The following is a 27,690-nucleotide window of genomic DNA, read 5'->3' on the forward strand; positions in this document are numbered from 1 at the left end:
TATGAACAGCCTATGCCAAGCATCAGAGACTCAAGCCTAACATCTACTTAAAATGATGTCTACGGTCATAGACCTGATTCTTTTCACAGTGAGTTCCAAAGCCCTTTTTTCCCTGATATTGTTTACTATAACCTTGCTGTAAACTAGTTCAGACTGTCAGATATAATTCTCCCATTCTCCCAATGGTCCCACACCAGCATCTTTGGAGTTTTTGCAGCAAGTGGGTGGAAGACAGAAGATGAATTTCGACAAGGAAAATTAATTGAAACCCACCCAGCACAGAAACAACTGTACTTCTCCTAAGCCATGCTTTTCAGTTGCAAAACTTCTCCCAAAGCCTATGTGGACAGGTTTACTGGGAAAAACAAACCAAAACCAAACCAAACCAAACTCAACACTTCTGAGTAAATTTTCATGGACTTCAGTTGATACAGGAATACTCTTCTTGTTATAATTTTTCACTGTGATTTCTGCTCCTAAATCCCTTAGGCCTATTTTCAAACAGCTGATTTATTATGATTGTGTTTTCCGTTCCAAAGAACATATATGAAAAGGCAGCAATACCAACAACTGAAGAAATGTTTGCAAACTTAATCTCCATTTTCTTAAAAACAGCCATTGCTATGACAACATACTACTACCACACTACAGCTCCAGCAATACAGGTAACACTATTAATCTCTACAGTACTTTCCTCTATATTCTGCTAGCAGATTTGAATCCTTGTGAATGTAATTCAGCTGGTGTTTTAATTTGCCCAGGTCTAATGTACTGTAACTCTTATTTTACATCCTCATAGACAAAACACCAATCACAGTCTCCAATATATGATCCTGAGGTCCTGTTTTGTACCACCATTGTAAACAACACATTTCAGCCCTTAGCAACATTAACCTCATTCAATAACCTCCCCCCTCCCTGTCATGTTTTCCAGTTGTCCCAATGACCCTTAGTTTGACTGCAGATTTCTTGTGTATATATATATATATATATATATATAATATTTTGCAAACTTAACTTGGTTTCTCATGTTTCATTTACTACTTTTACTTCTTGGAGTTTTTACACTTCACTAACATTTTCCTTATATTTTTCATATTTTTTTTTATTAACTTTCTCCTTCGATATCTTATACTTCAAATGAGCCAAGTCTTATTTATACTTCAAATACACTTCCCTTTTTTTTTTTTTATCAGTTAATTAAAAGACAAAAAAAAACCTTTCTTCATCTCAGTATGCTTTTCCCACTTCTTTCACTAGACTCTTATACTGTGGATCAGAGTACAGAAAGAACGTGTTTTGTTTAAAAACCGTTCTTTTGAAAACGGGGGTTTAAGATTAAGGTTTTGGAGAACAAAACTCATTTGAAGGTCCACCAAAAGCAACAGGTTAACAAAATAACAAACAAACATGCAAACAAAACAAACGTTCAAAAAACTAAAGAAACAATGAAGGAGACTAAAAGGACAATGAAGGCTGTCCACAAAAAAAATCTCAGAGATGGGTAAAATAATGCCCTGAAATCAAGGAATCCAGGTCGCCACCTTTATGGAACTCATTTCAACTAGCTGAAGAGCTGAAACCAAGTTAAAGGCAATTACAGAATTAAAGATAAAACACATACACACAACCACACCTTAGCAAAACAGAAGACAAAACAAAAATGTGCATTTTGAACTATTTAAAATACGTTTGATGAGTAACACAAACTATCTGCTGAGGTTCAGTCTCTAGCCCCCAGCTTCAATTCTCAGCCCCCATTCCCTTGTTGGTTTCTGTAGGGAACACAACAGTGAATTAACACACTGTTTTACTGCATGATGTGGATGTCTGCCTATTAAGTATTAGAATGAAAACCATCCCACATAGATTTCATGTAGGACATCATCAGTCATTAAGGAAAAAGAGAATGCTCACTTCTTATTAAAATTTTCTGAACTACAATGAAAGAAATTTAATGGTTCTACACCATATTAGCAATCCCTCACATCATCTAGTCCCCCTTAGTGACAGTTTTGGAAATATATCCTGTTCATACTACTTTATTAGTCTATATAAAACATGGGATCCATCTGTTCCAGATAACTACTTACTGTTATTCTTAAACCCACTGTTTAATTAATCGTTCAAGCTAAGATTCTTAACATTTTGCAAAGAAATCCTATGTTTAAATTATTTTATGCCCTGAGCAATACCGGGACATAACTTTTACGAACAACATACATTCCTAATTACACTTTTTTAATCCTTGATTCTCATTATGTTATTATCTATATTCTGATACTGTTCGACTAGTCAATGTACCCTAGGTATCCCAGGCTACAGAGGAAAAGCCTATTATAGATAAACTGTAGGATCTTTTGCATTCTTTTTTTCCTTGAAGGTTCCATAAGACAATTTAAAAAAAAAAAAAAAGAGCAGGGAAGCAACCCTACCTACAATAATACAGCTTTGAATTCTTCTGCTGAAGCACACCCAGTGACTCAAGAAGAACTTCTGCCTACTTGAGGCCTCACATTCAGTTCAGACCAATTACATTTTGAATTATTTGATATCCAACATGCCACATTCATAAGTGTAACCAGTTCAGGTACAACAGAATCTATGGCAGTCCACCATCTGTCTTTTATAGGCTGAACTGCTTTTCATTTCACCAACAGCATATCCTAACATGTATGTTAGAGAGCTTGCGCTGCCGATGGTTTTTAGGATATCCCCCAAATCTCTGCTTTCATCTTCTTCTGACTTTACAAAAACGGGCACTTTCTTATTACACATGGCTTAAGCAAATCCTCCAAAAGTTTTCTCAGAAGCTATCGTGTCTTTGCCAAATATGGTTTGTACCTTCTCTGAGCTGTCTTTTCCCTCTAGTCCTACCTAACCTCCTCTTTCAGACTTTGCCAAATTATATGCCTATGTTTCTAAGGAAGAGAAAAGAAAGGCCAGTGTAGAAAACATCTGAGAATATTTTTTTTTTCTCAGAAAGTCCAACCTATCTGCACAGACATGTCTGTCTCCATTAGAATTGTTTGCTATCCATGTCATATGACAACAGAGCAGGAGAAGAAAATACCACACTGTACTAAAATTCTAACCTGCCTCTGCCAGGCTGGAAGTCCCAATGATACAATGCAGGTTTGACAACACTGTCTGAACACACACTGCTTCTTGGAGATCATCATAAGCTCTTATCCCAGTGCACAAAATCATTACCAGTCTATTGTAATACCAGCTTTATTTAAGCAGACTTTAAGAGAGGTGGTAAAGTAATGTTACATGAGCCTCCAGTCAACAGAGCGACAAGACAGAGTTGGGACTCAGACCAGCAAGATGAATATACCATGGCAATAATTATCAAGATGATAAACAGAAATTATCCAGGATTGTTCTATATGCGTTTAACTCATTTCTGACATGAGTAGGCCGGGAAAACAAATATACCATTTACTTACCTATACAAAGGTACTAAAAGCTTGATAAATATAGCTATCTTAGCAGAGACATTTATGTCTCTTATTTCATTGATATGCCTGGAAACTCATTTACTAAATGAAATTGGTATAGAACACATTATATTTTCCTTTCCATTCCCATAACATTTTATTTTCTTTATTTGATCAAAAAAAAAAGGGGGGGTGGGAGGGGGAAGTGAAGGGAGAAGGGGTGAATATAGAGCAAGAAAAAAGGAAATATGCTCTATATGGTTTTCAATCTACAGAGTAAAGGAAGACAAATTCGTGTTTTCTTTCTGGCAAAATGTATTAATGTAGGATGAAAATTCAATATAAATATCAAGTCTATCTAAGACAGAAAGAAGAGATGCTGGTGCAAAAGGGGATAAAAGTACAGGTTCAGTTAGAGTCAAACAACAATTTTCTTACCTGGACAGGATCAGAAGGATGATCTCACTGTATGATGGCATCTTATTGTACCAGATGATAAAATGGTACAGTGCATTTCTCAGAGGGAAGGCATTCATGGGTTGCTACACCTATTTCAGCTATGGTAACCTAGAATACAGAAACCAACATTACAGAAACTACCACTGGATTTCAAAGAATATACCTTGAGAATAAGCAGCAAATAATTCCAGGCTTCCCCCTAGATTTCTATGTTTCCAACCAGCTGTTACCTCATTTGGTTCAGAGAAGCGAGTAGAACCGATGTGGTTTTACAAATGTGCATTAATCTAAAATTTTAACTGAAACAAAACCACTCATGATATTTCTGGCAAATCTGTGCTCTGACACAAAACTAGTGCATCAATACTAGTCACTCTTATTATCCAGACCTCAGCACAAACCATGAAATTCACAGTGACTTTTTAATACATAAATAGTAAAATGTGAAGCATGTTTGTTCGGCTTTGTAGCATCGTGTGGACTTCACACATCCAGAGCAAATTGCTCAACTAGTAACAACCTTTCTTGGAAGATAGTATGGAATCTCAGAAAAGGACTACGCTAGAGTCAGAAGCATTGAATAAGACATTAGTAGCCGTGGCATCAGATGTCACTGCTCATATCCTAAAATTTTACACATTAATTACTTTATGACTTTATGCACTAGAGACTATACGCAGTGTTCTCCAACATGGTGCTTTACGAATCATCCTTTCAAAATACTAAGCCTTTTGAATATATTTAGATTTTGTCCTGGGATCAGTGTGTCACTGCTGTTTCCACAAAAACAAAACAAAACAAAACAAAACAAAAAAAAAACCCACTTCCTCAGTCAAAATTTTCAGCCTGTATCCACTCCTTGATCAAACTGCACTCTCAACAAAGTCAACAGATGACTCTATGGGACAAAGGCTTCTTAACATACAAGCACAGTAGGTCTATAAACTATATCAGCTTTGTATACCAGCTTTGTTTTCATAGAATCACAGAATCAGAATATCCTGAGCTGGAAGGGACCCACAACGATCACTGGGTCCAAGTCCTGGCTCCACACAGGGCCACCGAAAAATCATCCCATGTGTCTGAGAGTATTGTCCAAATGCTTCTTGGACTCTTGCAGTCTTGCTGCCTTGACCACTGCCCTGGGGAGCCTGTCCCAGTGCCCGACCACCCTCTGGGTGCAGACCCTTTCCCTAACCCCCAGCCTGACCCTCCCCTGTCCCAGCTCCATGCCGTGCCCTCGGGTCCTGTCGCTGTCCCCAGAGAGCAGAGCTCAGCGCCTGCCCCTCCGCTCCCCTCCTGAGGGAGCTGCAGGCCGCCATGAGGCCTCCCCTCAGCCTGCTCTGCTCGGGGCTGAGCAAACCAAGGGAACTCGCTTGCTCCTTGTGACTTGCCCTCCTGACCCGTCACAACCTTTGTAGCCCTCTGGACACTAATAGTTTGATGTCTTTCTTACATGATGGCAGAGAAGAGCAGGTCAGTCCCTTCCCTCGACTGGCAGTGCAGTGCCTGAGGCACCCCAGGGAAGGGCTGGCCCTCCTGGCTGCCAGGGCACGCTGCTAGCTCATGTTCAATCAACTTGCTGTCAGGCAGAACGCCCAGATCCCTTTCTGTGGGGCTGCTCTACAGCCTCTCGTCCCCCAGTATGTATGTATAGTCAGGGCTCCCACATCCCAGGTGCAGAATCTGGCACTTGCTCTTGTTGAACTTCATGTGGTTGGTGATTGCATAGCCCTCTAATTAGTCGAGATCTCTCTTCAGAGATCTTTCTCTGTTCTACCATGTATACCTTTTTTTGCTTTCATCTGTTATTATCACATTGCTGATACTCAGCTGAATGGACAGCATGTATTCAAGCAGGGTTTGCTGTGGATGAATATGCTCCTGAATATGCAATGTGTGCTCTTTTACTGCTGGGTCCTTTATTAAACTACCTGAATATTAGTGGCCCGAAATTGATATGATTAAGGTTTAATGAACTACTGATTAGCACTAATGAACACAACTGAACACACATTTTATTAAATGATTTGTCTCTTTTGAAATGAAAGTAATGTTGGGCCCATTAATAAAAATTATTTGGGTCATTTCTGAGCAACTGTTGCACTCCTTGGAGAAAAAGGGTAGAAATCAGTCAGTTTGCAATCTTATTAGTATTTCAGCAGGTCTAATGCATCAGTAGTCAGGGTTCACAAGCTGTATTTTCTAGGCTCTGTAAGGCCACAGAAAAACTTGGGTAAGTTTATATGAGTGTATTTTGACAGGACTGATACATCTTTATGACCTGGCAGAATCAGAAGTTATACAGCATACAGGAGACTTTGTTCCCTGGTTCTAAGTAATAAAATGGATGTGACTGGGAGAAAGACAGTAAAATATAAAATAAAATATAAAATAAAATATAGATAATTGCTTATTCATGTTTGCGTATTTACTATATCTTCTTCTAGCCCAAAACATTCCGGAACCCAATGGTACTAACAACTACCAATCTACCACAACACACAGCACTAGTTTACAAATAGTCCAAAGTTTTAAAGATGAAAATAGTATCCAACACACTGTACAGAAAGATGAAGTAAGCAAAATGAGCAAATGTTCTCATTACGTGAGGGTAAGATGGAGATATTTTTCTTACAGAACAAAGACAAGTCATAAAATACCCATAAGTACAAGTGATGAAAACATCACTTTTGGCTTAGTGTTTAGAACCCATGCCCCATAGTATCCAAAATTATATGTTGAGTAATTAAGATATCATTCCAATTAACAAACAAGATTGTTCCCACTTCCTACATTAATTCCCCTACGAGGATTTCTTTCCAATTATCCAATCAGATATCAAGGAGGAAGGAGTGGCAAGAACACAGCCCAGGGCAGTCATCTTCAGACACTGCATTATTTGCTAACAGGTAACATAAATAGACACTGAAAGTCCAAGGACTGAAAAATTCGTTCTTTTTCTTTCTACTGCCATAAACACTAATGATTGCAATTCCAACAGCACAATGACCCTGAAGTAAAATCAGTACACTTCTACGTGAGTCCCCTGCCATCAATATGTGTAATATTTAAGGCCCTGGTGAGAAGGAGGAACCTTAAGGAAACCAGACACACACATATTGTGGAGTTCATAGCATAGAAAAAAATCAACTGGCACCTGTTGACTTAAAGGAGTCTTCTCTAGTGCAGAGTCATTATAGTTTTGAGATCAGTTGTCCGTTGTTAAACTAAGTCCTACCGTAATCAAAAAGAACCCCATGAACACAGTCAGGGATTCAAAGAGTATTGTAATATAAACCCTCTGTATGTAAACAGCCAGATCCAACATCACTCACATATATTAGGTAGAATGAATAATGTAGAAAAATTGCAGCACAAATGGAAAGACTAATGAGACCTTTACAAGATGATTTTCATGTAATTAAGGATAGTGGGCTAAATTCTACTTCAAATTGTTCAGAAGTGGGACAAGAAGAATTTGCATGTACTTCAATGGAACTACTCTGCACCAAGAAGAGAGAAACTGCTAGCAGAATTTGACCTATTGCCAGTAATGCCAGCTTAGCAAAGCAGCTATTTTTCTTTACCATGTAACAAATTAAATGAATCCACAAAGTCTCAAAATAGATTTCTTAGAAACTTGAAAAGGTTAAATGCATGAAGTAGGAGGAAAAGACAGAGCACACAGAAGTGGACACAGCCTGACCCAAAGCCTAGGGAAATCACAAAGAACCTCCCTAAGGATTTCAGTCTTTAAGTTGCTGTTAATGTTGAAGGGAGGATGTTGATGGGCACCTTTCCGATTGCATGAATAAACACCAAGGGAAGAAATTCTCCCTTTTTCTATTAATTACGGTGTTGAAGAAACACTGGGAGACTCTGCAAAGAGCTTCCCCTTGGACATGACTAAGGAAAACTGCCTAAGACCTCTATACGAGGGCTTCAAGCAATGAGACAGCTACACTAGGAGTTGGAAGGGCCTTAAAATTGCTGACAATAGGCATTGCTGCCACATTTAAAAAGCCTTGTGCAGGGTTAAGCATGCACCAGTGATGGAGGTGGGACTTCAGAGGGCAAAATCTCTCTACAGAAACCGCTGTGATCTCCTGAATGTCTCCTGTTCATTCAAGGCTCTTTTGTTTCCAGAATGACAGACTCAATAAGCTAAGAATTTCTTCAATACCACCAAGCACAATTTGTGTTTGTTGTCTTCTCACCTGTTTAAGCAGACAATCTTCCTAATTGTTTACAGAGAAAACATTCATTTTCATTTGTGGATTAAGACATCACTACTTTAAAGAGTACTAACCAAATTCAAACCCTGTTATAGAAGCCAGCTTTAATTAAAAAGAAGAAAATTAATACATGCTTTCAACTTGCACAAGTATAACTGAGAGTAGATTACAAGGGAAGAGTGAAGTGTTGTTTTATTATTTAGGGTCTTCAACAGAACTACCACTACTAAAAAGCACCTGAAATAACTAACTGAATAAGTGGTTTGTTGTGAAATTTAACTTAATTAATCAAGATATCACATGAACATATGTTATGTAAGCATTATTAATGAAAATAATGTCCACGGTATGTGGCCAAAAAGCACCAATGGTTTTAAGAAACAGATATTATAAAACACTAGCATGAGGGCAGGCATTTAGTATGTGATACATCAGACATTCTAGGGTATTAAAAAACATTAGTTGTTTTGGAGCGACTATGAGAAACTTTTCTGATAATATACACTTTTTGAACAGCCTATTATTATGTACTACCAGTTCTTCTGATGGGCTTCTGCTTTGTTCTAAAGATAAAATTGTTTCTAAGACCACAGTCATGCTTAAATTGTGTAGAACATAACCCCAAACTAAGAAAGATTTGTAATAACACATCAAGACTTTTTACTCAGCCTTGTCCCTCAGAAAACTGTGTTGAAAAATGAAACTGTCACTTTTAAGGCTTATAACACTAAAGGGAGTGGCAGGATTTATGCATGTGAAACCACCGCTTAACAGGCTTGCTATCAACTTGGTATCAACAACATGGAGATGCCCATTATTTGGCAGAAAAAGGAAGTATATATTTCTCTGCAAAGAAAAATTTTGAATGATTGTGTTTAGAAAATACTCCCTTGGACTTCAAATAAGTATTAACCATCAGCAAGTTTATTTTTATTTAATTATGAATGAGTTTTTGTTTTTGTTTAAAGAAAATAAATAAGAATCTGCTTCATTTTTAGAAAAGGTTTCTCAGGGGCTGAAAAACTGCAAAGACAAAACCAAAGGCTTAGGAATAAGGAATTAAAAAAATAATAATGATTATGTCTTCATTTCTGAGGGCAAAAAAAATAAATTGTGGATTATCTCAGCATCTTATAAAAGATAAAACATTAAAGTTATGTACGTGAAACCATACATTATTCATGAACTGTAAAATGTGCATCCTTAACTAGTTATTCCCCCAGAATGTAATTAAACCCGATGGCTCTTCTTTCAGGGCATGTAAGAATAATAAACAGGACTGTTAAATAAAGAATTGAATTAAAGCTCCTGGTAAATTTATTTGACAATAATTTACATTAACAGGAAAAGAAAAAAAAAAAAAGTTTCAGTTACTCATACAACTACAATTACATCAGTAACAGGTCTTGGAAAATACATGACTAAATTTATCAGAAGTATTTTTTTTTTCATTTAGCTAAGACATCTCCCTTATTTAAATTTCCTTACCTAAGTTAGATGGTCGATGGCTGCATGCTATCCAAGACACTTCTATATCATCTGAGTGGCAGCCTGAAAGTCTCTTGGGACTTTTCTGAGCTTGTACCACAGGCAATGGGTCAAAATATTTACTTCAGACAACAAGCATGAAACTTCATTTGCTGCTGCTATTTTCTTTCTAATTAAAGACTCATTTCAAAGCAGAGTGGAAATAATGTGTCTGCTGTGGTTAATATTTAATCAGTAGTCTAGCATGCCAACCGTGTATCCCTTGTAATAGCCCAGGGTCAGTGCCCTGAATCCCACTGGGATGCCATATGGCTGTGTCCAAAAGACTGGAAGCCACAAATGACCCATCATGGGCTGAGTGATAGTAGGAATCAATGAGGATAATAATTATTAGGTTTGAAGAGCTGACTCATCTGCTGTGGGAGTGAACATTATCTTAACAACCTTGAGTGTTTCACATCATAATATGAGATGTGTTGTTATCAAAAACATAAAGCAAACCAGATTCAAATTAACCAAGTTTTTTCTAGTCACTTAATTCAAATACGGTTTATGGTTTATTTATGGTATATAATGCAAATGTTGTTTGTATTTGTTCTCATGTCTAATCTTTTATCATCAATAAATTTCAGTTTGGATCTATTTAGAATCTAGGCCCCTAAATGTGCACATGCAAACCATATCCTTTCTAACCAATTATAGGGGCATTATTTCAAATCCATTTCTGCAAATGGAAAATTTCTTTCAGGTTTCACAAGCACCAGGACTAGGTTTTGAAATACAGAAATTAGGTAAGCACTTAGTCATATATTCTTCTTCCAGTGAGAACACACATCTATAATAAGGCATCTCCTGAACTACTATCAAGACCAGATTTCCTGCTCACATATTCAGCAACCCTAGAAGCCTATCCATAAGCTGCCCTCTAGAGAGCATAGCATCCCCTTTACTGGGCTCCTCCAACAGCTCAGTACATTCTCCTGGTATCTTCAAACTCCTGATAAAAGAAAACCTCATTACTGTTTGTATACTGATCTCTGAAAGCAATTTTCTCTGGAAAAGACACTGCCCTCTAGAGAGTGCAGGATCTCACCTTTCATAGCAGGATGTTAGGCAGATAGGATACCATAAAACATGTCAAGGATCTTTGCTGAAAGAAGAGGAAAGTATGAAGAAAAATGATGTAAGAAAGTCACTGATAGTTACTAACAACTGCTCGTCTTCCATTCTTACTATCAAGCCAATGCTTAACAGTTTGGCCAAAGTGAAACTGGAAATAATTGCCATTGCTGAAATCAATTGTATGACACATATGTAAAGACCACACAAAATTCAGACTCAAAGAGCATCTCACAGGCAAGACTGTTTTTTTTTTTTTTTTCTTTTCTCATTAGTAGCAAGTAGTTTGTCTACTGCACACACACACACACCAAAAAAAAAAAAAAAAAAAAAAAAAAAAGACAACTCAGCATGTGACCTTCTGCAGAAAAGAGCTACTATTGCTTTAAATGTTATCCCCCTGCATTGCAGAATAGGCAACTGATAAGAAGCCTGTGTGGTACGTACTTCGCAAAATAAAGATCAGGGCTTCAAGGTTCAATCAGTGAACGTGGGGCAAAATGAATATTAATGTAATAATCCAGTACTGACAGCATCTCCATCAGCCTATGCTGGTGACTCCCAGAGGTACCTGGGGAGACATACGCAGGCTTGATCTCGCTCTTACTCCAGACTTTGTTCTGTGCAATTCCATGCACTCTGCCGTTGTTAACTCCACAGCAGTGTGGGAGAAAGGAAAGAAGCCCTCCCTGTACTGGCTTGCAGGGTACAGCCAGCAGTTCATCTCCAGAGTGGATCCACCAGCTCTGATCTGCTCCTCTGACTTTGCCTGGCTCCTGAGAAAATCGAATAAATGACCCAGGACAGCCCAGTGCGGGTCTTTAGTCCCCTCTAGTGGCCAAACTGCTTCCACTGATCTGAGCTGCTGGCTGCCACCAAGTTAACTCCTATCTGGCCTTTTAGCTCGAGGCTCACAGCTTTCACTCCAACACAGTTTATTCCTATGGAGAAACCATCCGAGAAATAAAATCCTATTCTTTTATTATTAACTGGCTCATACTGTGTTGAGAAAGGCTCTTCATAGACACCATCTCCAGAGCACAGCTGAAAAAAGATGCAGCATCACAGGCTTGGGTTGACACTTAATCTAAGCAAGTCACTTTCTAAAAAGCAATTTGCTACCCATGAATGAACTATATTACAAAATTAGAAAACAATCAGTATAATTATCAAGAAGTGTGGAAGTGTTCCAAGAACTAGACATTTCCATGAATATTCCAACCATCCAGCACCGCTGGGCTGAGTTCCTTTAGGAGACTTTTTGAGTTGAGAAGGATTCTACATAGGACAGGCTATTTTTCTAGTTAATAATAATAATAATAATAATAAATACCTCCTTCCCTCACTTTTCTGTCAGCCACTAAAGACTTCAGTTCTTCAGTTGGATCCAGGCCAAACTATGAGCCTCTATGAAAGCACCGATTTCATTGAGACTCCACATTGAAGTAAGTAGCATGGAATAATCTTGGGATTTTTATCATTGCTAGTCAAGTGGTAAATGGGGTTTCTACACAGCTCAACTCTAGGAGTTGGGAAATTATACGAGAAACTGATTCCTCCTACTCCTGGTTCTGCAAACCAGAGAGAAAACATTGAAAGCAAAACTCATAAAGAAGTGGAAAAAAATAAAACTGAAGTCTTGCTCTTTGGAAAAGAAGCAAACATTGTCATTAAACTTTGGTTTGTGTCATTTTCATTGTTTATATTTCAGAGAAATGTGGTTGACGAATGATCAGAATTATCAATACTTGATAGAGGGCCAGTTTTATGGTCAGCATCAACACTGCTGTAACTTGAACCAGAGAAATCACTGGCAGAAACAAAGTATCAGAAGTTACTTTTGAGTTAGATACACAGGCATTCTAAAACACCTTAAAAAAAATAAAAAATAATAATAATAAAAAAAAAAAGTGAGTAAATTTTAGAATACATTGTTGACGTATTCTGTTCCTGTATAACACATCCTTTCCACTGGTGCTCTTTCTAGCAAAAGAAATGAAAATACTGGGGCGGAGGGGGGTAGGGAAATCGGCTTCCAGGTGCATGCATAACTCATTTAGCCCTCAGTAAACAAACTGAGTTTGTTACGGAGGAAGGCGGGCAATCTACAGCTTCATAGGCACTCTTCTCTCCAACCAGGCTGAAGATTATGTGTTTACATGGAGTATTACAGCACAGCAGTTTCCAAATGGCCTTGTAGTTCTTCACTGCTCTCTGCCTTCGGTGAGCATTTTTTCATTTTACACATTGTTCAGAACTTGCTATGGTGATTTCTAAAGTTATGTAATTGTGTCAGATGCTCATGTGAATGACTATTTCTTTGGCCTTATTTTTCCAGAAATTCTTCCAGCGTTGCTTTTCGTGGCAACACTAGTACAGAAATAGCTGTGTGGAAGTGGTAGAACTCTGCCCTTTTAGGTTCAGTGAAGATAGCCTTTTAACAAGCAGACTGTTATTAGTTTATTCTGACATTGCTACACAATACATTGCTCTGCTGATGCTATTAGAACATGTTAGGTACTAATTTTACCTATCTACAGTTTCAAAAAAAAGCAAAGACAACTTATTTGTCTTTTATATTTTAATGACATCTCATTTCCCTAGCACCCTGTTCAGCGTTAATAGTCCATATAAAAGCTCATTCTCATTATTAAAGCATAAAAGTAGAGGGAAAAAGACACAGAAGGGAAAGACTGCAAAATGGTCATTGCTCTGAGTCCCATATTCTAGATTTACCAGGTGTTTGACCAATCTGAATTTGATCAGCATGTTGCATTACTGAAGGTCTACAGAGAGAAATGATTATCTCAAAGCACTTTGCAAACACTGAGAGAATTCTACAGAAAGACACCCTTGTGAAGAAAGAAGGATGATTCCTTATTTAATCAATGAGGGGAAAAATGAAGCACAGAAAGGTTAAATGACTCATCAAGGTCACACAGAAGAGGCTGGTTCTGCTCACAATTAAACTTGCTTTAATGTTAACAGGAGTGAGTTTACACCAAATTCAGAGTTGGCATCAGACCCAGTTCTTGGGTTAGCAGCACTGACTATTCCACCATTAAGGCATGCTTCTTTCCAAAACATGAATTACTGCTGGAAGGAAAATGATTTGTCTGCTTCCTAATCCAGATACGAATACCTTTCTGTGAGGTATCCAAGTGATCTCATGCTGCATCCTCCACACACATACATACACTGTATTAGGCAATGAAACATTTATGCCAGAACACAAGCTTGTATAAAACTACATAATTTATTACTGTTATTATTATTTTCCTAAACAGTAAAGTAATGCTTCAGATACAGAAAAACTATTTCTTCAGCTCTGGTGAATAATGCTCTGTAAAACAGTGAGAAGGCTTACAGTATAAAATAGAAAAGCACAAAACTGTTTGGCAATGGCAGTGTTTCATTCAATCTTGCCACAAATACTAAATTTGCATTTCAATGCAATCTTTTTTGTCAAAAAAAAAGTTTGCCTTTTTTTTTTTTTAATATAGATATAAGTGAATCACAACAGTTCATTTTAGGCTGAATGAAACACTCCAAGTTGACTCAGAGTGGCCTTTATGTTTGTTCAGTCTGATTTGCTGAAATGTTTCTGTTCTGAACCAAATTCTCACCTCTCCCTTTGATTTTACAGTTTGGCCACTGAACTGAAAAAACACATTCATCACCTAATTTTATCATGATTTTACAGATGAGGAGCTAAAGCTCAGAGAAATCATGTGAATTTTTCAAGCCAGCACAGAAAGTCTGTGACAGAGCGAGTAATTGGATCAACCCTGCCAGACCTGTGCTAACACCATCATGCTTAGATCATCCTTTTTGTCTGTGCCAGTGTATCTGCAGCATTTTGTTTAGCTATGGAAGATGAATCAAATACATGAACTAAAATGAAATAGGCAGAAAAATGTGATCAAAACCACTTGCAGTTCCTCTGAAGGCATCAGTTAGGTTTAGGAAGAGAGGGTGGAAAAAGAAAAATATGTCTCTTTGCTCTATCCAAGAAGTTTGCCTTCTTCTGCCAGACACCCAAGACAGCCATGATAAGAAATATCCAATTGCTCTTGCAGCATGCATCTGCCAAAGTAGAGCTGGTTCTTGCCCGGCTGGCATGAGAGTGCATGTCCCAACCATATGAAACCATGCATCTACCCAAAGGATGTTAAAATCCTAGAATCATTAAGGTTGGAAAAGACCTATAAGACCACCTGGTCCAACCATCACCCTACTACCAATGTCACCCTCAGCACCAGGTCCAACCTCTCCTTAAACACCCCCAGGGACGGTGACTCCACCACCTCCCTGGGCAAACCCGTTCCAATGCCTGACTGCTCCTTCTGAGAAGAATTGTCTCCTAATTTCCAAACTGAACAAGAACTCCTCCCAAAGGTGCTCAGATATCCAGATAACACAGTCAAAGTGGAACAGAGACTTCTCTAGGTCTCTTTCTCTTACTGCTCTTGCTGTTTTTTCTGCATCACTTTCTACTACAGCCAAGATGTTTCAACTTCTCTCACTGGTGCAGAAAAAAGCCATTAGGGACTTCTTTGCACTGGGACACGTCAGAGTTAATATTCTACTGCCGCTCCTTGCCCCAGTTCAAGCTAAGTTATCGGAGATTTCCCTGCGTGCCACACTTGTCTCAACGAAGTCAGTTATGAAACATAAAAGGAAGAACATCAGAGTTTCCTGAAACAACCTGACAGCCTGCTGTAAGTCTAGTGACACTGCTCAAAAAGATGGCAATGAAGAGCAAATATACCTCAGACTCCCCAGCCGTATAGATTCGACTTACAAATGTTACAAAGCATTAGGTGAACTACTGCTCCCCTTCCAGTCCTGTTTTCAGCAAACATTTAATTTGCAGAGCTATAGTTCTGGATAATGTGTTATTATGTTGGTTGTTCTTATTTAGGATTAGATCCAAATCACAACATTTGGAGCGTGTATCAGCATACCCTGAAAAATTGGGTATGCTTGTATGAGGAACATTTTAGATCAACGTTTTTTTCAAGTTCCCTTATCTGCTCCTACATTTTAACCTGAGGTGAATTTTTGATCAGCTTCAGCTTTCACAAGTGCTTGGACCTAAGAACGTGGATTCAAGACTCAGCAAGAGACCTTGGGCAGTGCCAAAAAAGCCACACTCTCAAAAATCGGTGACTTCCTACATTGTGATTGCTCACAGCAGTATTGTCTTAGGTGGCCGGGCAACTAAGAAAGAATCATAAGCTCACATTTGGGCACATAAATAAAGCAACAACCATTTAATCCTTCTCACCACGTGCACAGCAACAGAAAGCACTTCACCACATGCAGGCCACCCCCATTGCTCTCAGAGGAGGGGTTTAGAAAGCAGTGTGTCTGTTTGGGTAACTTTGATATATTCCCTCTGGAAATACTAGAAGCTGTAGTTTGGGTTTCTCCTCCTCTCTAAGGACATGACAGAGAAAGCAGGATGAAAAAGATGAATCAAATGCATGAACTGAGATTTATGGGCTGTCCTTTATGCATGTTTTGGGTACCTAACAATGACATTAAAAATTCTAGGTGGAAAACCACTTTAGTTATCTCCTTGAATTAACTAAATCAATAAATGTTTGTCTTTTAAGAAAAATACCTTTTGGGTCCAAGATTCAATTATCACCTTTTTATCTGAAATACTATTATCTTTATAAGACAACAATCTTAACAAACGAAAACAGAGGTAGCATTACATTTACCATACTTCTTAAGCAGAATCTGAAGTATCATACTCTGTTTTTAAGATGAAGTGAGGTTGCCCACTATCTCTTCTGTTTCCCTAGCTCCAAAGGGGTTATTTCTCCTTTTGTAGCTGAGTTGGTTTTCCTGACCATGCAGTATTACCTGCTTGTTGAAGGTAGTCTTAATGGTTTCATGATTGAGAATCTCCCAACCTTTGCCTAGCAGAAAATAAACAAGACCCAACCCTGCAAATCCACCTGCAGATTATTAGGTGGATGTAGGTGGATACACCTGCATGAGTAAATTCACTGAAATAAGTCCACAATTAGCTCCATTATAATGTTTGCAAAACTGAAACTTAAGCTAGAAAACGTTAAGTGCACTGTTGGATTAGTTGGCGGTTGAAGAAAGCAACAAATATCTGCTTTACTAATATTAAAAAGACAAAAACCCTTGAAATGACCATCTGCACCTTCTGAATACAGAGACCTTGGTAGCAAAAGAAAAGAGGGTGTGACCACACCACCACCAAGCTGATTGGTAAGAAATAAAGAGGTCATTACAAACACAGCCTTAGAAGTTGCTAGAAATACAAACGATTACTCCTCATTGGATCTGCTCATGCCTGTCAGTGTGAAACGGCAACAGAGGCAGTGTATTGAGAAGCACAGAAAACACAAATGAACATAGCATGATGGAGATGAGGGGAACTGAAGTGGGAACAGGGTGATCCAGTTCCAGAATCTGACCATCAGTCTGTATTATTTGAAAGTCTTGCATGTATATTCTATATGTAACATGCTATATACAGACAGAGGGTAGATTTAATTTAAACTGAGCCTGCTGAGACCTCCTGAAAATTCAGGAAAAATCATTTTTTCAGGTTCCAAAAATATTATTTATGTCCCCATAAGAATCATGACAACTTAATTACAGAAACAAACAATATTTCTTATAGAAACCAGCTTGCACACAGAACAGATCCTCATAAAGACCAGGGCTAAAGCTGAATGGGTAACTTCTAGGTCAAACATTTCTAGTACTTGATTGTGCAGCCTAAATAACATTCTTCAGTTGTAAGAGATTTTATAACGATAATTAATGATGTAAGAATTACTATCATTATTGCTCTCAGTATGTTGCTTCAGGAGAGTTTTTCAGAACTCCGGCTCTGAAGCTGAAGTGTAGTGTATTTTTTTTCTTAGTTTCTTTCATGCAAACTATGTCCCCAAAATGTCAGAGTTAACTGAACTGTCACAGAGTCAACTGAACTGTAGAGATCATAACAAAGGAAAAGAGAAATAAGGAGGCATAGGCAATGAAGAAGAAAAATTCACTTGGGTTAGAAAGGAGATAAAAAGCCTGTGAGGTGACAGAGGTGAATATTTTATCTACCTCTTTAAATAATCATGTTTTACTAGGTATGGAGTCCTAATATGATAAGATAATGACATGTAAGTGAGACCGTAATAGCCAGGGTAGAGACAAGAGGGTAAGAGATGGGAAAACAGAAATCCTGGCAGTTCAGCGCTGAGCCACTCCTATTGGTGTCTGCTGAGCTCCAGACAAATGCTGGGCAATACAATCATATCAGTACCTGATGTTTTCAGCACCACTTTGTTATTTCACACACACAGAACTGTGTTACTACCATAGTGTTGCTATATTGTTTTTTACTACCTTGTGTTCATGGCTATGGAACAGCATCAAAAAAACATGAAAACATCAGACAGCTCAATTTACAAAGTCAAATAATGCCTCCATCCCCAGTACTTCTTAAAATTAAAAGAATAGAAAGAAAAGAAAAAAAAAAAGAAGCCACTATGAGTATTTCAGAGGATCACAGTATGGTTGAGATTGGAAAGGACCTCTGAAGACCACCTAGTCCAACCCCCCTGCCAAGAGGGACCACCTAGAGCACATTGGACAGGATGACATCCAGGAAGGTTTTGAGTATTTCCAGAGAAGGAGACTCCACAACTTCTCAAATGAGAAAGACTTAGCACATACTGTTTTAGAACTGAAAGTGCTAGGTTAAAAAAGAGATTTTATGAAATGCACACACTTCAGTTTGGGTACAAAGTACAACATTCCAAAACATAATAGCAACCACTGTTTAAGGGATATCAGACCATAACTTTTCAATTGTACAGAAACTTAAGAGAAAGATACACGGGAAAACAGAGACAATATGAAGTATGCTCACTAGCTCCAGCAGAGAACAGTTGAAAACACATTTGCAAAATGGCCACATGGAAATAACCATTGCCTGAACCTGACAGATTTAAAGGGCCTATTCCAAATATACATCCCAGGTAAAGGTCTTCCTTCTTGATCATAATAGTCACTGGGGTAAATACAGGTTGCATTCATTCAAATTCATTTCCCAAGAGAAAATTGCTTTGTTGTTCTGGACAGAGTAAGGAAAAGGGAAAAGGGAAAAGGTAAAGTTGTGATTATCAACAATAGTCTTTACAGGTTTGTTTATGCATGGTCTTAGCTGTACAAACACCATTGATTCCATTAAAATTATTTTGCACAACCTTGTGCGAGGATGTGGAAAATTTAAGTTTCAGGCTAGATGCAATGGTTATTAGAAGAGCAAAAAGATCTGTACATAGTTAAAACTGAGTCTGTTTCTGTGCTTTATCAACAACCTAGAATGGTTCTTCCATAACTTGTGATATGATAGGAACAGTTTAGTGTGCAGAATGTGTATTTCTTAAGATATAGTTTGATAGGATGTAGAATCATATGATATCCTAAATTGTAAGGGAACCACAGGGATTGAGTCTAGCTCCTGACTGCATGGGACAACCTAAGTGTTAAATCAGATATCTAAGAGTGCTATTCAAATCCTTCTTGAATACCAGTGGGTTTGGGACCATGACCACTTCCCTGGGGAGCCTGTTCCAATGCTTGACTACTTTCTCTGTGAATAAGTTTTTCCTAACATCCAGTCTGACCTTCCCCTGATGCAGCTTTAAGTCATTTCATCATATCCTATCATTGGCCACCAGAGAGAAGAGGTCAGCGACTCCCTCTCCACTCCCCCTTTCACAAGAAAGTTGCAGGCTACAAGGAGGTCACCCCTCAGACTCCACACCTCTAAGCTGAAAAAAAAAAGTATCCTTAGATGCTCTTCAAAAGTCATGCCATCTAGTCCTCTCACCATCTTTGTAGCCCTTCTCTGAACCCATTCAAATATTTTTATGTCTTTCTTATATTGTGGAGCCTGCAGACAATACTCAGGATGAGGTCACACCAATGCTGAATATAGCAGAACAATCACTTCTTTCTACTAGTTAGCTATATTGAGCTTAACGCACCTCAGGATATGGCTGGCCCTTTTGGCTGCCAAGGCACACTGTTGACTCATATCGAGTTTAGAATCAACCAAAACCCCCAGATCCATTTCTGCAGGGCTGCACTCCAGCCACAAGTCCCCCAGTCTATACGTACACCCTGGATTACTCTGTCCCAGGTGCAGAACACATGGATTCTGTATACTGTTATGTAGATTCATTTCAAGAAGAAAACAAGGGTTAGAATTTTTATTTTTATTTTTTTTTCTAATTTCCTCATAAACCACAGGTAGAGGTGAGAAGAGGATTGGGTTCTGAGGAATCAAAAATAATTCATGTTAAAAAAGAAAACAAGACAGGCATACATATTTTAATATAAATATATATATATATATATCCTTATCAGTTTCCTGATTAAATACCTGTATTTAGAATGCACTTCTAAAGGGAAAGAAGCAAAGTCCCCTTCAAACATTCCCATGCTTGCTTTGCTTATCTGGCTTCTCTCCAGTGAGAGACTTGTAACATGGCAGAAGGAAGCACAACTCCTTCTACACTATTCTACTTATACACACAAAAGAAAAGAGATGCTTTCAACTTATTTTATCTCCACCCATTTTGAAAGTCATCAAACACCTGGCTCTAACAGAGGTCCACAGAGTAAAGTATATGTCGAGTCGATAAGATGGTTTGCTGATTTGGTAGCAAAACAAATTTCTATTCTGATCCTTACAATCACCTTCAAGCATTCAACCTTTTAGTCATGTTTTGAGGAAAACTCAGCAAAGCGTTGAAAGTGTCAACCACACCCAAGATATTAAAGATGGTGGTTCAGTGGGAACTACCACACGAATCATGTCATGGGTAACTTACTTGCCACAAATGAAAAATTGTGTAGTAAACACCCAAGATAAGAAACACTGATAATTTGGGTGCAGCCAGTCTTCTTGCAAGCAGACACAAGTGACAGTGGTGGCACCAGTTTTACACTGCAGTCTACACTGGTATAGCACTGGGCACTGATCTTTTTCTTCATGGCCTTGGAGCTCTAACAGAATTGCAGTGAAGACTGCTTCACAAAATTTATAATACTGTCACTCAAGCTGTTTCAAATAATCATTTCCCAACTTCAACCTACAGGAAATTATTTTCTGTAGTGAAACATCCCTTGATCAGTTTCCATCCAAGCAGTATCAGTATGGGAGTTTCCATTATTAAAGACTTTCCATGCCTCTGTTGGCCACCACTAAGTTGTCCTGTCATTCTGTTGATGGTCTTTTCTTCCCCATCTTTACCTTCCCCCATTCTTAAAACAAGCAAAGAAAACAACAGCAACAACAATCTAAAACCCAAAACACTAGTACAATAGTTCCTTTACTTCCTAAGCATTTTTTTATTTTTTAACTCTGAGTATGGGAAATCCCTTTGTATTGACTATAGAGACACTGATAGAGGAAGACATTATGACAACCCTCTTGTACTTTGCATAGTTCTGCTCATGAGGGAAACGTGGTTTCTGGGATTCTTCTGACATGGAAAAATTCCTAGCGAAACTCCAGAGAAAAGACAGCATCCATAGCATTGGAAAACTGGATGAAGGAAGAGCAAGAGTTCAGGAATGAACAACTTTGTTTCGTTTACAGCAGCTGAAAGGTTTATAACAACAGAGTTTGTGAGATCATTTGGAAGAACGTATTTGGGTTGACCTTTAATCTAGCAGTTGATATCATTGTGTTTCATGATTTAATCTTTCAGCTTCTTCTTGCTCCCACCAAGGTAAGATTTTCTGAGCACATCATCAAAAAGTTGAAGGCCAGCCTCATCTGATTACCTAGTGACTGTTCTGTGCTGTATACAGATCAGTAGGTTCACTGTGGGCATTGCCATCGATTAGTATGCATGAATCTTCCTGGAGGATTTCTGGCTGCAGTGGACCCTTCCTGATAAACAGGTAACAGAACTGAGGTATACTTTGACTTGAGCACAAATAAAATAATTTTACTTTTGTCTTTCACAAAAAGCTTTACAAGATGAAAGCCTGTTCTAACAGATAAGACACTGGACTCCAGAGATCTAGGTAAATTCCCACTTCATTAGCAGACTCCATATGTGACCTCCTTAATCTATTCCTGGCTGCTACTTCCCAGCGGCAAAATGGAAAAATTCCCTGCTTTGAAATTATGAGAAGGAAGAATCCATCAAAGACAGTGAAATACTCATATATCATGGCAAGGAGCAATTCATAAGCACATAGACATTGGTACTTCATTTTTAAGGATGACCTCTGCTTCTATAGCATTCATAGCCCTTGCTCTTTAGACTCATCCCATTTATACCTTATGATTAATATCAGTAATTTAGCATTTATATTACTCCCTATGTTATTATAGAGAATACCAAAAACAAAACAAAACAAAAAAAAACAAACAAAAAAAAAAAACAATTAAATAGCTCAAAGAGATGTTTATTGGCTAGGATTCTACACTGAGATTACAGAATTTGGGCCATAGGTCTCTCATGCATTTAGAAGCATTTTTCCCCTGGGTGGCCCCTTCATTGCTTTACTATATCATAATTAAAACTAAATTGCATTTGGAGAAACAAAATGCTGGACATTTAGTGATGCATTATTCTTGGCGTGGATTTGTTTTGCTTATTCACTCAGTAATTTGTGAAACTCTGTAATTTGCAATGGGTATCCCAGTCATTAGTGCAAATTATTCTCCTTCTACTGTATTTGCATGTAATTGCCTTTTGAAATTAATTCATTTACATTTCTTAAAAATAATTTGTTACAGGATGTTATTTTCCTTAAGAGGTTTAATTTCTTAAGATTTCTAGGTTTAGTGTTTAAGATGCATAATTAGAGGAGGCATTCTTATACATTCACCTCAGAAATCATGTATTCAGAACCAGTATGTGCCACATGCTGGGCCAAATTTAAATTGCTTGTTTGGGGCAAAACAGGCTCATATTTGACTTCCCTATGTACTAGAAGATTATCCAGCATCCTGATGGCAGAACATACACCATACCAGGGAATAAACTTTCAGGGATGGCCAGTTTTCATCCCAAGTATCACACTGAAATGTTGGACATTTGTATGTTTTTTTTTTTTTGTTTTGTTTTATTTTTTTTTTTTCACAACTGTTTCCAATATGTTAATGTATTTTTGTGTGGGGTAGGGGAAGTTCTTCTTTCCCTTTCTGGAAAAATAAAAACGTTTTCACGTGTTGTCTAGAGAAGTTGTGAATGCCCTATCACTGGAAGCATTCAAAGTCAACTGGATGGGGCTATGAGCAGCCTGATTTAGGGAAAGAGGTCCTCGCTCACTGCAGAGGGGACTAGACTAGATGGTCTTTAACCCAATGATGATCCAACCCAAACTGTTCCATGATTCTATGATTCTGTAAGATAAAGCCGTATGATGATGAGATATTTTTTGTTATAGAGATGAACAATGAACCTGTATACTCAGCGTTTATCACCCAACCAGAGTCCTCTTTTTATCACCCAACCAGAGTCCTCTTTTTTTTTTTTGTTATAGAGATGAACAATGAACCTGTATACTCAGCGTTTATCACCCAACCAGAGTCCTCTTTTTTTTTTTTTTTTTTTTTCTTTCTTGAAGAATACTCTTCAAGAGTATTCTTGAAGACCTTCAGATGCATGGTAAAGAATAAGCAACTCAACAGTTTAACTGAGAAGTCTCAGAATCTGAGGAAATAGAAAAACAGCTCCATATCACTTAAAATATTATCTGAGCTCTAGTAAGGTTCTAGCTAAACCTTGGATTATGGGTGCTTTCTCCCGGCGACTTATACCAGGATAAGAAAAGCCATTATTGTGATGAAACTTGGTGTTCTGTAAACAGAAGTTCAAGACTTGTTGTTTGTGTTTTGTTTGATTTTTTTCCCCTCTCAGGGCATTGCTAGCTATTAATTATGTGCCTAGTAGAGACCTGAGTACTACCTTTTACTTTGTTAACTACAGTCACATTAAAATTTCCATCATTGAAGGCAACAAATCACATTTTTGGAACGTAGGACTGACTGAAAGGTAAGAAATAATAATAATGGAAATTTGCTTTGTAAAATAATCCCTTTGAAAGTCATGTGCCTTGGGCTGTTTAAACCACGGAATGTCAGTACTCATCTTCCTTTCAAATCTAACTTTATCAAGACACAGTAGACTACCCAGCAGGCAATCTCTATTCATGTTCTTTGGTTGCACAAAAGTCTCAATGAGACTTTGAGTACCATAAGGCCTTTTTATATCACTTATTTAAATTAGCACAGTGTGTTTGCACACACAAAATATAACCTAGTACATACAGTGTATTAGTATAATAGCAAGGCTTTTACACATGAGCAGAAGCCCTTGCATTTAGAAAAAATGTCCCCATGACATGAACAGTTCTGCACAACTAAAAAACAAGGCAAAAAGAAGCCAGATATCACATCCAATGATGTACCCCATTCTCACATGACTGCTGATCACAACAAGGAGTCATTTACTAAGCCTTGGGAATGGACTCTGCAGAGAATATAACACAGAGAAGAAAGGGAAACTGTGCTTGCAGGAATTTTAGCTCTGGGAGACAGACAGGCAAGAGCTGGGATGCAAAGTGGCAAATCAAATGGAGTAAGTATGCTGCAATGTGCATTGTTTGTGGCTAGAAAGGCTGCAGGAGATACAAATGCCAGTGGGAATGAAAGCCTGGAGAGGTAGGGTGAAAAAAGAAGTTCTTATATCCAAAGTGGTTGCTGCTTCCTTTTCTTCCTTCTCCCCTCCAACGTGCAGGAAAAGTAGGAGTCTGCTTTTGCCAGCATTTAGCAGGAAAGTGCACTGGGAGAAGGGCAAACAAATGGAAAGTTTTCAGGACAGTTCTAATTTTTTTTTTTCCTAAATAAAATAAAAAGCCTTGTGAGGGTACATATATTACAATTTTTGTTTCACAGAGATCCTATTTCTAGTCCAAAGTTTCTTCTGATTAGGTTTTCTCAGGGATGACAAAAAAAAAAAAAAAAAAAAAAGGGGGAAAAAATGTGTGTGGATGTGGAGTTATAAAGTGATTTGAGCACTGAGATGAAAAGTTCAACACTTAAAACGTGATGAAGATGGTGCAAAAAGTTTCCTTGTACTGGGCTTTGAAAACAGTTTTAATGCCATTAAGTAGAAATGGACTAACTGGAATGTTACATGAGAAACTGGAACTTCAAAAAGCACAACATGCTTTGTAGCAAAGGCAACTAGAAGCTGATGAGAGCCAAGAGCCACGGTTTCAGATGAGGTATTTGATAAAAGTATCTTTATATAACTCATGGATAGGAATATTGGCCAGATTACTTCCAAGTGACAACGTCTGATTTACAGAGAAGAAAAGCCCTCTAGAAATTCACTAGAATTATTCAATTGATTATACTAAAAAAGCAACTCTGGATTGTTTTCTGGTTTGTTTCTACTTTCCACATCAGTAGTTTATTTTGGGCTATTAGAAGAAAAGAAATTTCACTCTCTCCTCACCAACAAAACCTAAGAAGAACAGCAATTGTTTAGATGGTAAGAACTCAAAGCAGGATTCAACCAGATGCTTGATATTTGGGAACTACCTGATGAAATCACAGTTTGTGTAGAAGGAAAACTGTATTACTCTGTTATATTTCCATAATCTATTTCTTTCCAACAATACAACTCTCCCCATTCTTTCTGAAATCTGGATAATAATTATATCACCTACAACTCTATCAATAAATTAAACAGTTCTGGGAATGTTGATAGAAATATTTGATTTTATAGTGTAGATGCTACCATGGTATCCAGGAAAAACAAACAAACACCACAGCTGTTTCTCTTCCCTTTATGAAGGTTAAAACTCCTGAAGACTGGATGAGATGATGTAGCTGTAAAGTTTACTAAACTCCATGCAAGTTTTTAATTCACTTAATAGAATCTGTTTGCACCAAGTCCTCTGGGAAATGTTTCCTATTCCCTTTGTATTTTTGACATTGAATGATGGCACGAATTTAGATAGGGTGTAGTACATTTGAAGGATGAATATTCAAATATTGCTTGTGATTTGCAGACAGAAAAGGAGCTAAATAAATAAATATCTCTTTCTTGATACAGATATATGTCCTGGTTCTCAAGTGTGACTACATAGAGCTGGATAAAAAAAAGCTAGAAGGAAATGTAATAAAACTACTTTCACTTCCTTCTTTGATTTTTATTTTTTTTTAGTTTTTACTAGTATATCTTCTATCACTCAGCTGGCACCAGTTTCTGTTTTATTTCCTTTATAGCTAAGGGCAAGCAAAGATATTTCAGGAAGAGGATGCCCAATCATACTTTTTTCCCTTGGTCACAATTGTCAGGGCTGGAGAAGCCCAGGAAGAGTTGAAATAACCCTTGTAAAGTTATTATAGAAATATAGAAACAACCGCAACATTTCCCTGCCATTAGAAGACCTCTCACAACAGGGGCATGCTACAGAAGATAAATTTTCAGGAGTTTCTCCTTTATAGGCAGGAAAAAATGTCCCCTAAAAAACCTGTTGATCACAGACAAAAACTATTTTAGGAAAATTCAGAAGACTGTCTGAAACCTTTAATTTAAAATCTGTTGCTATTGCAGGTAAAACTTTCTTACAGTCCTGCTACCACTGCTATGGAGAGCCATTAAGAAAGAGCTTAGGAAATGCTTCTGAGTAGTGGCTCCAGCTCCTAAGCAGATCTAGCATCCAGGGATTTGGACTCTGCACTTCTGCCAGGTATATCTGAAAAAAAACATCCTTCTAACATGCACACATAAATACTCCCAGAGAGGGAGAAATTGGTGCAGCTCTGTTTACTGTCACAATAGCTGTATCTTCACTAGTAAATTAAATCTGCTCATTCACATGTTTGGGCCCCATGGCCACTTGGCACAGCAGAGACATTATCTATGTTAGTAAATGCCTTGGCTACCATATAACTGCAAGGAATCCACATACTGGAAATGGTCCCTGGACAACCAAACAATGACCAGAAATTGTTTGGAGATGGTGTTAAATGCAGCAGCTACACTGGGACTGGTAATGTTCTGACTGTTTATTAGAATGGACGATTATATCCCAGGAGCCAAAAATTTGCTCAAATACAGAGGCCATGAGCCAGCCTCAGAGTATCCCCACTGACTTTGGTGGAGCTCCTCCATTAAACCTGTGTAAATGAGTAATGAACTCATGACCTGGTAAAACTGGAGGATATGCTGAAGTTGTGGTACTGAAGAAGACAGACGAGTTAGGCAAACTGAGTTACTTGGTGTCCTGGGTCCATTCAAAGAAAATCTACATACTGTAGTTAAATCAACAAAAAAACATCTGGGAAAAAGAGATATAGACCATATCTGCACTGTGTCATGGGAGCTGCATCCTAGAACACAGTGACTTTAAGAAAACTTTGTGAGTTATAGTGGATAAGCCAAAGTGAATGACACTAGAGTAAGAAATATTAGTGCACTCTTGACCACCTTTGCCCAGGGAATAAATGAGAGCATAGAGACTGGATATAGGGAAACAATTTTCTTCTGCAGTATTTGTGATGCTGATAAAAGAAAACTGCATACAACTTTAATAGACACATTTAAATATATTATAAATATTGGAGAGGGGGTAGGGAAATGCCAGAAAAATGACTTCAAGAATGGAGAAAATGTTTTACAGTAGCAGACTTAAGAAGTTCAGTCTGCTCACTTTATCAGAACACAAGAATGATAGTTGACTTGATGCCAGTATATAAATATCTTCATGGGAAGAAAATATAGTGTATTAAAATAGCATCTTTATTATTAAAGCAGGGAAAGACATAGGTGCAATGTTCAGAAAACAGATAAAAATGAAAGAAAAATCACACACATTTAAATTAAAAAAAAAAAAAAAGTCAG

General features: G+C 37.8%; 1 long non-coding RNA gene across 3 annotated transcripts in view; it reads right to left on the minus strand.

Annotated features, from left to right (window-relative positions):
* LOC137862535 (uncharacterized) overlaps positions 1 to 27,690 on the minus strand; it is a 155,374-nt gene that overhangs the window by 71,248 nt on the left and 56,436 nt on the right. For all 3 annotated transcript variants that reach the window (XR_011100384.1, XR_011100383.1, XR_011100382.1), the window contains one exon: positions 3,882 to 4,010. This is a non-coding gene — a long non-coding RNA (uncharacterized lncRNA). The remainder of the gene's footprint in view (positions 1 to 3,881; positions 4,011 to 27,690) is intronic.

Source organism: Anas acuta, chromosome 1 (genome assembly GCF_963932015.1).
Source record: "Anas acuta chromosome 1, bAnaAcu1.1, whole genome shotgun sequence".
Taxonomy (NCBI): domain Eukaryota; kingdom Metazoa; phylum Chordata; class Aves; order Anseriformes; family Anatidae; genus Anas; species Anas acuta.